This window comes from Oncorhynchus nerka, linkage group LG15, assembly GCF_034236695.1.
Source record: "Oncorhynchus nerka isolate Pitt River linkage group LG15, Oner_Uvic_2.0, whole genome shotgun sequence".
NCBI lineage: Eukaryota > Metazoa > Chordata > Actinopteri > Salmoniformes > Salmonidae > Oncorhynchus > Oncorhynchus nerka.
In genome coordinates this window covers 105,260,227-105,278,147 of record NC_088410.1, presented here as the reverse complement: position 1 = coordinate 105,278,147, position 17,921 = coordinate 105,260,227, and positions in this window count along the sequence as shown.

The window sequence follows — 17,921 nt, the reverse complement described above, 5'->3', positions numbered from 1 at the left end:
GTTATATTATTTAGTATCTCTACCGTTGGTTATATTATTTAGTATCTCTACCGTTGGTTACAGTGTTTAGTATCTCTACCGTTGGTTATATTATTTAGTATCTCTACCGTTGGTTATATTATTTAGTATCTCTACCGTTGGTTACAGTGTTTAGTATCTCTACCGTTGGTTATATTATTTAGTATCTCTACCGTTGGTTACAGTGTTTAGTATCTCTACCGTTGGTTATATTATTTAGTATCTCTACCGTTGGTTATATTATTTAGTATCTCTACCATTGGTTACAGTGTTTAGTATCTCTACCATTGGTTACATTATTTACTATCTCTACCGTTGGTTACAGTGTTTAGTATCTCGACCGTTGGTTATATTATTTAGTATCTCTACCGTTGGTTATGTTATTTAGTATCTCTACCGTTGGTTACATTATTTAGTATCTCTACAGTTGGTTATATTATTTAGTATCTCTACCGTTGGTTATATTATTCAGTATCTCTACCGTTGGTTACATTATTTAGTATCTCTACCGTTGGTTACATTATTTAGTATCTCTACCGTTGGTTACATTATTTAGTATCTCTACCGTTGGTTATATTATTTAGTATCTCTACAGTTGGTTATATTATTTAGTATCTCTACCGTTGGTTATATTATTTAGTATCTCTACCGTTGGTTATATTATTCAGTATCTCTACCATTGGTTATATTATTTAGTATCTCTACCGTTGGTTACATTATTTAGTATCTCTACCGTTGGTTACATTATTTAGTATCTCTACCGTTGGTTACAGTGTTTACTATCTCTACCGTTGGTTATATTATTTAGTATCTCTACCGTTGGTTATATTATTTAGTATCTCTACCGTTGGTTACATTATTTAGTATCTCTACCGTTGGTTACAGTGTTTAGTATCTCTACCATTGGTTACAGTGTTTACTATCTCTACCGTTGGTTATATTATTTAGTATCTCTACCGTTGGTTATATTATTTAGTATCTCTACCGTTGGTTACATTATTTAGTATCTCTACCGTTGGTTATATTATTTAGTATCTCTACCGTTGGTTACAGTGTTTAGTATCTCTACCATTGGTTACATTATTTAGTATCTCTACCGTTGGTTACAGTGTTTAGTATCTCTACCATTGGTTATATTATTTAGTATCTCTACCATTGGTTACATTATTTAGTATCTCTACCGTTGGTTACATTATTTAGTATCTCTACCGTTGGTTACATTATTTAGTATCTCTACCGTTGGTTATATTATTTAGTATCTCTACCGTTGGTTATATTATTTAGTATCTCTACCGTTGGTTACAGTGTTTAGTATCTCTACCATTGGTTACATTATTTAGTATCTCTACCGTTGGTTATATTATTTAGTATCTCTACCGTTGGTTATATTATTTAGTATCTCTACCGTTGGTTATATTATTTAGTATCTCTACCGTTGGTTATATTATTTAGTATCTCTACCGTTGGTTATATTATTTAGTATCTCTACCATTGGTTATATTGTTTAGTATCTCTACCGTTGGTTATATTATTTAGCATCTCTACCATTGGTTATATTGTTTAGTATCTCTACCGTTGGTTATATTATTCAGTATCTCTACCGTTGGTTATATTATTTAGTATCTCTACCATTGGTTATATTGTTTAGTATCTCTACCGTTGGTTATATTATTTAGTATCTCTACCGTTGGTTATATTATTTAGTATCTCTACCGTTGGTTATATTATTTAGTATCTCTACCGTTGGTTATATTATTTAGTATCTCTATTGGTTTATTATTTAGTATCTCTACCGTTGGTTATATTATTTAGTATCTCTACCGTTGGTTATATTATTTAGTATCTCTACCGTTGGTTATATTATTTAGTATCTCTACCGTTGGTTACATTATTTAGTATCTCTACCGTTGGTTATATTATTTAGTATCTCTACCGTTGGTTACATTATTTAGTATCTCTACCGTTGGTTATATTATTTAGTATCTCTACCGTTGGTTACATTATTTAGTATCTCTACCGTTGGTTACATTATTTAGTATCTCTACCGTTGGTTATATTATTTAGTATCTCTACCGTTGGTTATATTATTTAGTATCTCTACCGTTGGTTATATTATTTAGTATCTCTACCGTTGGTTACAGTGTTTAGTATCTCTACCATTGGTTACATTATTTAGTATCTCTACCGTTGGTTACAGTGTTTAGTATCTCTACCATTGGTTATATTATTTTAGTATGGTTACATTATTTCTATCCGTTGGTTACATTATTTAGTATCTCTACCGTTGGTTATATTATTTAGTATCTCTACCGTTGGTTATATTATTTAGTATCTCTACCATTGGTTACATTATTTAGTATCTCTACCATTGGTTATATTATTTAGTATCTCTACCGTTGGTTATATTATTTAGTATCTCTACCGTTGGTTACATTATTTAGTATCTCTACCGTTGGTTACATTATTTAGTATCTCTACCGTTGGTTATATTATTTAGTATCTCTACCATTGGTTACATTATTTAGTATCTCTACCGTTGGTTACATTGTTTAGTATCTCTACCGTTGGTTACATTGTTTAGTATCTCTACCGTTGGTTACAGTGTTTAGTATCTCTACCGTTGGTTACATTATTTAGTATCTCTACAGTTGGTTATATTATTTAGTATCTCTACAGTTGGTTATATTATTTAGTATCTCTACCGTTGGTTACATTGTTTAGTATCTCTACCGTTGGTTACATTATTTAGTATCTCTACCGTTGGTTATATTATTTAGTATCTCTACCGTTGGTTATATTATTTAGTATCTCTACCGTTGGTTATATTGTTTAGTATCTCTACCGTTGGTTACATTGTTTAGTATCTCTACCGTTGGTTACATTATTTAGTATCTCTACCGTTGGTTACATTGTTTAGTATCTCTACCGTTGGTTACATTATTTAGTATCTCTACCGTTGGTTATATTATTTAGTATCTCTACCGTTGGTTATATTGTTTAGTATCTCTACCGTTGGTTACATTATTTAGTATCTCTACCGTTGGTTATATTGTTTAGTATCTCTACCGTTGGTTACATTGTTTAGTATCTCTACCGTTGGTTACATTATTTAGTATCTCTACCGTTGGTTATATTATTTAGTATCTCTACCGTTGGTTATATTATTTAGTATCTCTACCGTTGGTTACAGTGTTTAGTATCTCTACCGTTGGTTATATTATTTAGTATCTCTACCGTTGGTTACATTATTTAGTATCTCTACCGTTGGTTACAGTGTTTAGTATCTCTACCGTTGGTTATATTATTTAGTATCTCTACCGTTGGTTACATTATTTAGTATCTCTACCGTTGGTTACATTATTTAGTATCTCTACCGTTGGTTACATTGTTTAGTATCTCTACCGTTGGTTACATTATTTAGTATCTCTACCGTTGGTTATATTATTTAGTATCTCTACCGTTGGTTACATTATTTAGTATCTCTACCGTTGGTTACATTATTTAGTATCTCTACCGTTGGTTACATTATTTAGTATCTCTACCGTTGGTTACATTATTTAGTATCTCTACCGTTGGTTACATTATTTAGTATCTCTCGTTGGTTATATTATTTAGTATCTCTACCGTTGGTTATATTATTTAGTATCTCTACCGTTGGTTACATTATTTAGTATCTCTACCGTTGGTTACATTATTTAGTATCTCTACCGTTGGTTGGTTTAGTATCTCTACCGTTGGTTACAGTGTTTAGTATCTCTACCGTTGGTTATATTATTTAGTATCTCTACCGTTGGTTATATTATTTAGTATCTCTACCGTTGGTTACATTATTTAGTATCTCTACCGTTGGTTACATTATTTAGTATCTCTACCGTTGGTTACATTATTTAGTATCTCTACCGTTGGTTACATTATTTAGTATCTCTACCGTTGGTTACATTGTTTAGTATCTCTACCGTTGGTTACATTATTTAGTATCTCTACCATTGGTTATATTATTTAGTATCTCTACCGTTGGTTACATTATTTAGTATCTCTACCGTTGGTTACATTATTTAGTATCTCTACCGTTGGTTATATTATTTAGTATCTCTACCGTTGGTTACATTATTTAGTATCTCTACCGTTGGTTACATTATTTAGTATCTCTACCGTTGGTTATATTATTTAGTATCTCTACCGTTGGTTACAGTGTTTAGTATCTCTACCATTGGTTATATTATTTAGTATCTCTACCGTTGGTTACATTATTTAGTATATATTATTTCTACCGTTGGTTATATTATTTAGTATCTCTACCGTTGGTTATATTATTTAGTATCTCTACCGTTGGTTACATTATTTAGTATCTCTACCGTTGGTTATATTATTTAGTATCTCTACCGTTGGTTACATTATTTAGTATCTCTACCGTTGGTTACATTATTTAGTATCTCTACCGTTGGTTACATTATTTAGTATCTCTACCGTTGGTTATATTATTTAGTATCTCTACCGTTGGTTACATTATTTAGTATCTCTACCGTTGGTTATATTATTTAGTATCTCTACCGTTGGTTACATTGTTTAGTATCTCTACCATTGGTTATATTATTTAGTATCTCTACCGTTGGTTACATTATTTAGTATCTCTACCGTTGGTTATATTATTTAGTATCTCTACCGTTGGTTATATTATTTAGTATCTCTACCGTTGGTTATATTATTTAGTATCTCTACCGTTGGTTATATTATTTAGTATCTCTACCGTTGGTTATATTATTTAGTATCTCTACCGTTGGTTGGTTATATTATTTAGTATCTCTACCGTTGGTTATATTATTTAGTATCTCTACCGTTGGTTATATTATTTAGTATCTCTACCGTTGGTTATATTATTTAGTATCTCTACCGTTGGTTATATTATTTAGTATCTCTACCGTTGGTTACATTATTTAGTATCTCTACCGTTGGTTATATTATTTAGTATCTCTACCATTGGTTATATTATTCAGTATCTCTACCGTTGGTTATATTATTTAGTATCTCTACCGTTGGTTACAGTGTTTAGTATCTCTACGGTTGGTTATGTTATTCAGTATCTCTTCCCGTTGGTTACATTATTTAGTATCTCTACCGTTGGTTACATTATTTAGTATCTCTACCGTTGGTTACATTGTTTAGTATCTCTACCGTTGGTTATATTATTTAGTATCTCTACCGTTGGTTATATTATTTAGTATCTCTACCGTTGGTTACATTATTTAGTATCTCTACCGTTGGTTACATTATTTAGTATCTCTACCGTTGGTTACATTATTTAGTATCTCTACCGTTGGTTATATTATTTAGTATCTCTACCGTTGGTTACAGTGTTTAGTATCTCTACCGTTGGTTATATTATTTAGTATCTCTACCGTTGGTTATATTATTTAGTATCTCTACCGTTGGTTACATTATTTAGTATCTCTTCCGTTGGTTACATTATTTAGTATCTCTACCGTTGGTTACAGTGTTTAGTATCTCTACCGTTGGTTATATTATTTAGTTATATTATCTCTACCGTTGGTTATATTATTTAGTATCTCTACCGTTGGTTACAGTGTTTAGTATCTCTACCGTTGGTTACATTATTTAGTATCTCTACCGTTGGTTACATTATTTAGTATCTCTACCGTTGGTTACATTATTTAGTATCTCTACCGTTGGTTACAGTATTTAGTATCTCTACCGTTGGTTACATTATTTAGTATCTCTACCATTGGTTATATTATTTAGTATCTCTACCGTTGGTTACATTGTTTAGTATCTCTACCGTTGGTTACATTATTTAGTATCTCTACCGTTGGTTACATTATTTAGTATCTCTACCGTTGGTTACATTATTTAGTATCTCTACCGTTGGTTACATTATTTAGTATCTCTACCGTTGGTTACATTATTTAGTATCTCTACCGTTGGTTACATTATTTAGTATCTCTACCATTGGTTATATTATTTAGTATCTCTACCGTTGGTTACATTATTTAGTATCTCTACCATTGGTTATATTATTTAGTATCTCTACCGTTGGTTATATTATTTAGTATCTCTACCGTTGGTTACATTATTTAGTATCTCTACCGTTGGTTATATTATTTAGTATCTCTACCGTTGGTTACATTGTTTAGTATCTCTACCGTTGGTTATATTATTTAGTATCTCTACCGTTGGTTACATTATTTAGTATCTCTACCGTTGGTTATATTATTTAGTATCTCTACCGTTGGTTACATTGTTTAGTATCTCTACCGTTGGTTATATTATTTAGTATCTCTACCGTTGGTTACATTGTTTAGTATCTCTACCATTGGTTATATTATTTAGTATCTCTACCGTTGGTTACATTATTTAGTATCTCTACCGTTGGTTATATTATTTTATCTCTACCGTTGGTTATATTATTTAGTATCTCTACGGTTGGTTATATTATTTAGTATCTCTACCGTTGGTTACATTATTTAGTATCTCTACCGTTGGTTATATTATTTAGTATCTCTACCGTTGGTTACATTATTTAGTATCTCTACCGTTGGTTATATTATTTAGTATCTCTACCGTTGGTTATATTATTTAGTATCTCTACCGTTGGTTATATTATTTAGTATCTCTACCGTTGGTTACATTATTTAGTATCTCTACCGTTGGTTATATTATATTTAGTATCTCTACCGTTGGTTACATTATTTAGTATCTCTACCGTTGGTTACATTATTTAGTATCTCTACCGTTGGTTACATTATTTAGTATCTCTACCGTTGGTTATATTATTTAGTATCTCTACCGTTGGTTACATTATTTAGTATCTCTACCGTTGGTTACATTATTTAGTATCTCTACCGTTGGTTATATTATTTAGTATCTCTACCGTTGGTTATATTATTTAGTATCTCTACCGTTGGTTACATTATTTAGTATCTCTACCGTTGGTTATATTATTTAGTATCTCTACCGTTGGTTACATTATTAGTATCTCTACCGTTGGTTATATTATTTAGTATCTCTACCGTTGGTTACAGTGTTTAGTATCTCTACCGTTGGTTACATTATTTAGTATCTCTACCGTTGGTTATATTATTTAGTATCTCTACCGTTGGTTATGTTATTTAGTATCTCTACCGTTGGTTACATTATTTACTATCTCTACCGTTGGTTACAGTGTTTACTATCTCTACCGTTGGTTACAGTGTTTAGTATCTCTACCGTTGGTTACATTATTTAGTATCTCTACCGTTGGTTACATTATTTAGTATCTCTACCGTTGGTTACATTATTTAGTATCTCTACCGTTGGTTATATTATTTAGTATCTCTACCGTTGGTTACATTATTTAGTATCTCTACCGTTGGTTATATTATTTAGTATCTCTACCGTTGGTTACATTATTTAGTATCTCTACCGTTGGTTATATTATTTAGTATCTCTACCGTTGGTTATATTATTTAGTATCTCTACCGTTGGTTACATTATTTAGTATCTCTACCATTGGTTATATTATTTAGTATCTCTACCGTTGGTTACATTATTTAGTATCTCTACCATTGGTTATATTATTTAGTATCTCTACCGTTGGTTATATTATTTAGTATCTCTACCGTTGGTTACATTATTTAGTATCTCTACCATTGGTTACATTATTTAGTATCTCTACCATTGGTTACATTATTTAGTATCTCTACCGTTGGTTATATTATTTAGTATCTCTACCGTTGGTTACATTATTTAGTATCTCTACCGTTGGTTATATTATTTAGTATCTCTACCGTTGGTTATATTATTTAGTATCTCTACCGTTGGTTACATTATTTAGTATCTCTACCGTTGGTTATATTATTTAGTATCTCTACCATTGGTTACATTATTTAGTATCTCTACCGTTGGTTACATTATTTAGTATCTCTTACCGTTGGTTACATTATTTAGTATCTCTACCGTTGGTTACAGTGTTTAGTATCTCTACCGTTGGTTATATTATTTAGTATCTCTACCGTTGGTTACATTATTTAGTATCTCTACCGTTGGTTACATTATTTAGTATCTCTACCGTTGGTTACATTATTTAGTATCTCTACCGTTGGTTACATTATTTAGTATCTCTACCGTTGGTTATATTATTTAGTATCTCTACCGTTGGTTATATTATTTAGTATCTCTACCGTTGGTTATATTATTTAGTATCTCTACCGTTGGTTATATTATTTAGTATCTCTACCGTTGGTTATATTATTTAGTATCTCTACCATTGGTTATATTATTTAGTATCTCTACCGTTGGTTACATTATTTAGTATCTCTACCGTTGGTTACATTATTTAGTATCTCTACCGTTGGTTATATTATTTAGTATCTCTACCGTTGGTTATATTATTTAGTATCTCTACCGTTGGTTACATTATTTAGTATCTCTACCGTTGGTTATATTATTTAGTATCTCTACCGTTGGTTACATTATTTAGTATCTCTACCGTTGGTTATATTATTTAGTATCTCTACCGTTGGTTATATTATTTAGTATCTCTACCGTTGGTTATATTATTTAGTATCTCTACCGTTGGTTACATTATTTAGTATCTCTACCGTTGGTTATATTATTTAGTATCTCTACCGTTGGTTATATTATTTAGTATCTCTACCGTTGGTTATATTATTTAGTATCTCTACCGTTGGTTACATTATTTAGTATCTCTACCATTGGTTACATTATTTAGTATCTCTACCGTTGGTTATATTATTTAGTATCTCTACCGTTGGTTACATTATTTAGTATCTCTACCGTTGGTTATATTATTTAGTATCTCTACCGTTGGTTATATTATTTAGTATCTCTACCGTTGGTTATATTATTTAGTATCTCTACCGTTGGTTACATTATTTAGTATCTCTACCGTTGGTTACATTATTTAGTATCTCTACCGTTGGTTATATTATTTAGTATCTCTACCGTTGGTTATATTATTTAGTATCATTATTTAGTATCTCTACCGTTGGTTACATTATTTAGTATCTCTACCATTGGTTACATTATTTACTATCTCTACCGTTGGTTATATTATTTAGTATCTCTACCGTTGGTTATATTATTTAGTATCTCTACCGTTGGTTACATTATTTAGTATCTCTACCGTTGGTTATATTATTTAGTATCTCTACCGTTGGTTACAGTGTTTAGTATCTCTACCATTGGTTACATTATTTAGTATCTCTACCGTTGGTTACAGTGTTTAGTATCTCTACCATTGGTTATATTATTTAGTATCTCTACCATTGGTTACATTATTTAGTATCTCTACCGTTGGTTACATTATTTAGTATCTCTACCGTTGGTTACATTATTTAGTATCTCTACCGTTGGTTATATTATTTAGTATCTCTACCGTTGGTTATATTATTTAGTATCTCTACCGTTGGTTACAGTGTTTAGTATCTCTACCATTGGTTACATTATTTAGTATCTCTACCGTTGGTTATATTATTTAGTATCTCTACCATTGGTTATATTATTTAGTATCTCTACCGTTGGTTACAGTGTTTAGTATCTCTACCATTGGTTATATTATTTAGTATCTCTACCGTTGGTTACAGTGTTTAGTATCTCTACCATTGGTTATATTATTTAGTATCTCTACCGTTGGTTATATTATTTAGTATCTCTACCGTTGGTTACATTATTTAGTATCTCTACCGTTGGTTATATTATTTAGTATCTCTACCGTTGGTTACATTATTTAGTATCTCTAACCCTAGGAAGCTCTTTGCCACCTTCTCCTTTTGAATCTCTACCGTTGGTTGCAGATGATTATTTTGAGAAGAAGTATCGTTTCTAAGTCAAACGACACCGTTGGTTCTTCACATTTAGTATCTGACCTCTTTTATATTATTTCCAGATATCTCTCTACCGCCCAACAACCTGGTGTTTATATTATTTAGTATCTCTCACCGCTCATCAACTCATTGGTTACAGTGTTTAGTTGCACCCCTTCTCTACCGATTCCGTTACATTATTATGTACAACTACAGACCAGTATCTCTACCCTTGTTACGTCTCTGGTTATATTATTTAGCTATCTCTACCTCAGAATGACCTTCTTGTTATCCAAATCAGTCAGGTTTCAAGACTATCTCTGAGACTGCTCTTCTCTGGTTACAGGCGCTTATAAAGCTAACTCTCTCTCCTCTGCTCTATCCTTCTAGACCTACGGCTGGTTGAACCATCAGATTATTTAGTTGGGCATCTCTACCTTGATTGGTTACATTAGGTTTAGTATCTCTCACCACGTGCTCTCACCACTGGTTCCCCCATTGTTTAGTATCTCTATACACCAAGTCACTTGGCTCTGTTACCTCACATGGTCTCTCCTATCATTGTATGCAGACGACACACAATTAATCTTTCCTTTCCCCCTTCTGACGACCAGGTATTTAGTATCTCTACTGCATGTTGGTTACATTATTTAGTATCATCACCTCAAGCTGAACCTCGGTTATATTCTTCCTAGTATCTCTACCGTTGGTTATATTATTGTGTCCTATCCCTAGCGCTAAGTTGGATTATATTATTTCAAGTATCTCTACCGTTGGTTACATAGGTTCATGCTCTACAACATTGGTTACACCCTGCCTCACACAGGAATTTAATCCAGGCACTTGTCATCTCCCGTCTGGATTACTGCAACCTGTTGGCTGGGCTACCTGCCTGTGCCATTAAACCCTACAACTCATCCAGAACTCCGCAGCCCGTCTGGTGTTCAACCTTCCCAAGTTCTCTACGTCACCCCGCCCTCCGTTCATCTCCACTGGCTATCCAGTTGGCATTACAAGACCATGGTGCTTGCCTACGGAGCTTTAGTACCTCCAGGCTCTGATAGTATCCCTACACCCAAACAAGGGCATTGGTTATCCATTGTTTAGTACATATTATTCGCTCAGCCGTTGGTCAAAACTACCGTTGGTTGGCCCCCAATGGTGGAACAAACTCCTCTACGACGCCAGGACAGTGTTTAGTATCTTCCGGAGACACCTGAAACCCCACCTTTAAGGAATTGGATTAAAGTAATCCTTCTCCCCTCCCCCTTAAAAGACCTAGATGCACTCTAAAGTGGCTGTTCCACTGGATGTCATAAGGTTATTTAGTAATCTCTGGATAAGAGCGTCTGCTAAATGACTTAAATGTAAATGTAAATGTAAATGTAATCTCTACCGTTGGTTATATTATTCAGTATCTCTACCGTTGGTTATATTATTTAGTATCTCTACCATTGGTTATATTGTTTAGTATCTCTACCGTTGGTTATATTATTTAGTATCTCTACCATTGGTTATATTGTTTAGTATCTCTACCGTTGGTTATATTATTCAGTATCTCTACCGTTGGTTATATTATTTAGTATCTCTACCATTGGTTATATTGTTTAGTATCTCTACCGTTGGTTATATTATTTAGTATCTCTACCGTTGGTTATATTATTTAGTATCTCTACCGTTGGTTATATTATTTAGTATCTCTACCGTTGGTTATATTATTTAGTATCTCTACCGTTGGTTATATTATTTAGTATCTCTACCGTTGGTTATATTATTTAGTATCTCTACCGTTGGTTACATTATTTAGTATCTCTACCGTTGGTTATATTATTTAGTATCTCTACCGTTGGTTACAGTGTTTACTATCTCTACCGTTGGTTATATTATTTAGTATCTCTACCGTTGGTTACATTATTTAGTATCTCTACCGTTGGTTACATTATTTAGTATCTCTACCGTTGGTTATATTATTTAGTATCTCTACCGTTGGTTATATTATTTAGTATCTCTACCGTTGGTTATATTATTTAGTATCTCTACCGTTGGTTACAGTGTTTAGTATCTCTACCATTGGTTACATTATTTAGTATCTCTACCGTTGGTTACAGTGTTTAGTATCTCTACCATTGGTTATATTATTTAGTATCTCTACCATTGGTTACATTATTTAGTATCTCTACCGTTGGTTACATTATTTAGTATCTCTACCGTTGGTTACATTATTTAGTATCTCTACCGTTGGTTATATTATTTAGTATCTCTACCATTGGTTACAGTGTTTAGTATCTCTACCATTGGTTACATTATTTAGTATCTCTACCGTTGGTTATATTATTTAGTATCTCTACCATTGGTTATATTATTTAGTATCTCTACCGTTGGTTACATTATTTAGTATCTCTACCATTGGTTATATTATTTAGTATCTCTACCATTGGTTATATTATTTAGTATCTCTACCATTGGTTATATTATTTAGTATCTCTACGGTTGGTTATATTATTTAGTATCTCTACCGTTGGTTACAGTGTTTAGTATCTCTACCGTTGGTTATATTGTTTAGTATCTCTACCGTTGGTTATATTATTTAGTATCTCTACCATTGGTTATATTATTTAGTATCTCTACCATTGGTTATATTATTTAGTATCTCTACCGTTGGTTATATTATTTAGTATCTCTACCGTTGGTTACATTGTTTAGTATCTCTACCGTTGGTTATATTGTTTAGTATCTCTACCGTTGGTTATATTATTTAGTATCTCTACCATTGGTTACATTATTTAGTATCTCTACCGTTGGTTATATTGTTTAGTATCTCTACCATTGGTTACATTATTTAGTATCTCTACCGTTGGTTATATTGTTTAGTATCTCTACCATTGGTTATATTATTTAGTATCTCTACCATTGGTTATATTATTTAGTATCTCTACCATTGGTTATATTATTTAGTATCTCTACGGTTGGTTATATTATTTAGTATCTCTACCGTTGGTTACAGTGTTTAGTATCTCTACCGTTGGTTATATTGTTTAGTATCTCTACCGTTGGTTATATTATTTAGTATCTCTACCATTGGTTATATTATTTAGTATCTCTACCATTGGTTATATTATTTAGTATCTCTACGGTTGGTTATATTATTTAGTATCTCTACCGTTGGTTACAGTGTTTAGTATCTCTACCGTTGGTTATATTGTTTAGTATCTCTACCGTTGGTTATATTATTTAGTATCTCTACCGTTGGTTACAGTGTTTAGTATCTCTACCATTGGTTATATTATTTAGTATCTCTACCATTGGTTATATTATTTAGTATCTCTACGGTTGGTTATATTATTTAGTATCTCTACCGTTGGTTACAGTGTTTAGTATCTCTACCGTTGGTTATATTATTTAGTATCTCTATGGTTGGTTATATTATTTAGTATCTCTACCGTTGGTTACATTATTTAGTATCTCTACCGTTGGTTATATTATTTAGTATCTCTACCGTTGGTTACAGTGTTTAGTATCTCTACCGTTGGTTATATTATTTAGTATCTCTACCGTTGGTTATATTGTTTAGTATCTCTACCGTTGGTTACAGTGTTCAGTATCTCTACCGTTGGTTATATTATTTAGTATCTCTACCGTTGGTTATATTGTTTAGTATCTCTACCATTGGTTACAGTGTTTAGTATCTCTACCATTGGTTACATTATTTACTATCTCTACCGTTGGTTACAGTGTTTAGTATCTCGACCGTTGGTTATATTATTTAGTATCTCTACCGTTGGTTATGTTATTTAGTATCTCTACCGTTGGTTACATTATTTAGTATCTCTACCGTTGGTTACATTATTTAGTATCTCTACCGTTGGTTACATTATTTAGTATCTCTACCGTTGGTTACATTATTTAGTATCTCTACCGTTGGTTATATTGTTTAGTATCTCTACCGTTGGTTACAGTGTTTACTATCTCTACCGTTGGTTATATTATTTAGTATCTCTACCGTTGGTTACATTATTTAGTATCTCTACCGTTGGTTATATTATTTAGTATCTCTACCGTTGGTTACATTATTTAGTATCTCTACCGTTGGTTATATTATTTAGTATCTCTACCGTTGGTTACAGTGTTTAGTATCTCTACCATTGGTTACATTATTTAGTATCTCTACCGTTGGTTATATTATTTAGTATCTCTACCATTGGTTATATTATTTAGTATCTCTACCGTTGGTTACAGTGTTTAGTATCTCTACCATTGGTTATATTATTTAGTATCTCTACCGTTGGTTACAGTGTTTAGTATCTCTACCATTGGTTATATTATTTAGTATCTCTACCGTTGGTTATATTATTTAGTATCTCTACCGTTGGTTACAGTGTTTAGTATCTCTACCATTGGTTACATTATTTAGTATCTCTACCATTGGTTACATTATTTAGTATCTCTACCATTGGTTATATTATTTAGTATCTCTACCGTTGGTTACATTATTTAGTATCTCTACCATTGGTTACAGTGTTTAGTATCTCTACCATTGGTTACATTATTTAGTATCGCTACCATTGGTTACATTATTTAGTATCTCTACCGTTGGTTATATTATTTAGTATCTCTACCGTTGGTTATATTATTTAGTATCTCTACCGTTGGTTATATTATTCAGTATCTCTACCGTTGGTTATATTATTTAGTATCTCTACCGTTGGTTACAGTGTTTACTATCTCTACCGTTGGTTATATTATTTAGTATCTCTACCGTTGGTTATATTATTTAGTATCTCTACCGTTGGTTACAGTGTTTAGTATCTCTACCGTTGGTTATATTATTTAGTATCTCTACCGTTGGTTACAGTGTTTAGTATCTCTACCGTTGGTTATATTATTTAGTATCTCTACCGTTGGTTATATTATTTACTATCTCTTCCCGTTGGTTACAGTGTTTACTATCTCTACCTTTGGTTACAGTGTTTAGTATCTCTACCATTGGTTACATTATTCAGTATCTCTACCGTTGGTTACAGTGTTTAGTATCTCTACCATTGGTTATATTATTTAGTATCTCTACCATTGGTTACATTATTTAGTATCTCTACCGTTGGTTACATTATTTAGTATCTCTACCGTTGGTTATATTATTTAGTATCTCTACCGTTGGTTACATTATTTAGTATCTCTACCGTTGGTTACATTATTTAGTATCTCTACCGTTGGTTATATTATTTAGTATCTCTACCGTTGGTTATATTATTTAGTATCTCTACCGTTGGTTACAGTGTTTAGTATCTCTACCATTGGTTACATTATTTAGTATCTCTACCGTTGGTTATATTATTTAGTATCTCTACCATTGGTTATATTATTTAGTATCTCTACCGTTGGTTACAGTGTTTAGTATCTCTACCATTGGTTACATTATTTAGTATCTCTACCGTTGGTTATATTATTTAGTATCTCTACCATTGGTTATATTATTTAGTATCTCTACCGTTGGTTACAGTGTTTAGTATCTCTACCATTGGTTATATTATTTAGTATCTCTACCATTGGTTATATTATTTAGTATCTCTACCGTTGGTTATATTATTTAGTATCTCTACCGTTGGTTACATTATTTAGTATCTCTACCATTGGTTACAGTGTTTAGTATCTCTACCATTGGTTACATTATTTAGTATCTCTACCGTTGGTTATATTATTTAGTATCTCTACCGTTGGTTACATTATTTAGTATCTCTACCGTTGGTTATATTATTTAGTATCTCTTCCCGTTGGTTACAGTGTTTACTATCTCTACCGTTGGTTACAGTGTTTAGTATCTCTACGGTTGGTTATGTTATTCAGTATCTCTTCCCGTTGGTTACAGTGTTTAGTATCTCTACCGTTGGTTATATTATTTAGTATCTCTACCGTTGGTTATATTATTTAGTATCTCTACCGTTGGTTATATTATTTAGTATCTCTACCGTTGGTTACATTATTTAGTATCTCTACCGTTGGTTACAGTGTTTAGTATCTCTACCGTTGGTTATATTATTTAGTATCTCTACCGTTGGTTATATTATTTAGTATCTCTACCATTGGTTACAGTGTTTAGTATCTCTACCGTTGGTTATATTGTTTAGTATCTCTACCGTTGGTTACAGTGTTTAGTATCTCTACCGTTGGTTATGTTATTTAGTATCTCTACCGTTGGTTACATTATTTAGTATCTCTACCGTTGGTTACAGTGTTTAGTAACTCTACCGTTGGTTATGTTATTTAGTATCTCTACCGTTGGTTACATTATTTAGTATCTCTACCGTTGGTTACAGTGTTTAGTATCTCTACCGTTGGTTATATTATTTAGTATCTCTACCGTTGGTTACAGTGTTTAGTATCTCTACCGTTGGTTACAGTGTTTAGTATCTCTACCGTTGGTTATATTATTTAGTATCTCTACCGTTGGTTAGAGTGTTTAGTATCTCTACCGTTGGTTACAGTGTTTAGTATCTCTACAGTTGGTTATATTGTTTAGTATCTCTACCGTTGGTTATATTATTTAGTATCTCTACCGTTGGTTACATTATTTAGTATCTCTACCGTTGGTTACAGTGTTTAGTATCTCTACCGTTGGTTATATTATTTAGTATCTCTACCGTTGGTTATATTATTTAGTATCTCTACCGTTGGTTACAGTGTTTAGTATCTCTACCGTTGGTTACAGTGTTTAGTATCTCTACCGTTGGTTATATTATTTAGTATCTCTACCGTTGGTTACATTATTTAGTATCTCTACCGTTGGTTACAGTGTTTAGTATCTCTACCGTTGGTTATGTTATTTAGTATCTCTACCGTTGGTTATGTTATTTAGTATCTCTACCGTTGGTTACATTATTTAGTATCTCTACCGTTGGTTATATTATTTAGTATCTCTACCGTTGGTTATGTTATTTAGTATCTCTACCGTTGGTTACATTATTTACTATCTCTTCCCGTTGGTTACAGTGTTTACTATCTCTACCGTTGGTTACAGTGTTTAGTATCTCGACCGTTGGTTATATTATTTAGTATCTCTACCGTTGGTTATGTTATTTAGTATCTCTACCGTTGGTTACAATATTTAGTATCTCTACCGTTTGTTATATTATTTAGTATCTCTACCGTTGGTTACATTATTTAGTATCTCTACCGTTGGTTATATTATTCAGTATCTCTACCGTTGGTTACATTATTTAGTATCTCTACCGTTGGTTATATTATTTAGTATCTCTACCGTTGGTTACATTATTTAGTATCTCTACCGTTGGTTATATTATTTAGTATCTCTACCGTTGGTTACAGTGTTTAGTATCTCTACCGTTGGTTATATTATTTAGTATCTCTACCGTTGGTTATATTATTTAGTATCTCTACCGTTGGTTACAGTGTTTAGTATCTCTACCGTTGGTTATATTATTTAGTATCTCTACCGTTGGTTACAGTGTTTAGTATCTCTACCGTTGGTTATATTATTCAGTATCTCTACCGTTGGTTATATTATTTAGTATCTCTACCATTGGTTATATTATTTAGTATCTCTACCGTTGGTTACAGTGTTTAGTATCTCTTCCGTTGGTTACATTATTTAGTATCTCTACCGTTGGTTATATTATTTAGTATCTCTACCGTTGGTTATATTATTTAGTATCTCTACCGTTGGTTACATTATTTAGTATCTCTACCGTTGGTTATATTATTTAGTATCTCTACCGTTGGTTACAGTGTTTAGTATCTCTACCATTGGTTATATTATTTAGTATCTCTACCGTTGGTTACAGTGTTTAGTATCTCTACCATTGGTTATATTATTTAGTATCTCTACCGTTGGTTATATTATTTAGTATCTCTACCGTTGGTTATATTATTTAGTATCTCTACCGTTGGTTATATTATTTAGTATCTCTACCGTTGGTTACATTGTTTAGTATCTCTACCGTTGGTTATATTATTTAGTATCTCTACCGTTGGTTATATTATTTAGTATCTCTACCGTTGGTTATATTATTTAGTATCTCTACCGTTGGTTATATTATTTAGTATCTCTACCGTTGGTTATATTATTTAGTA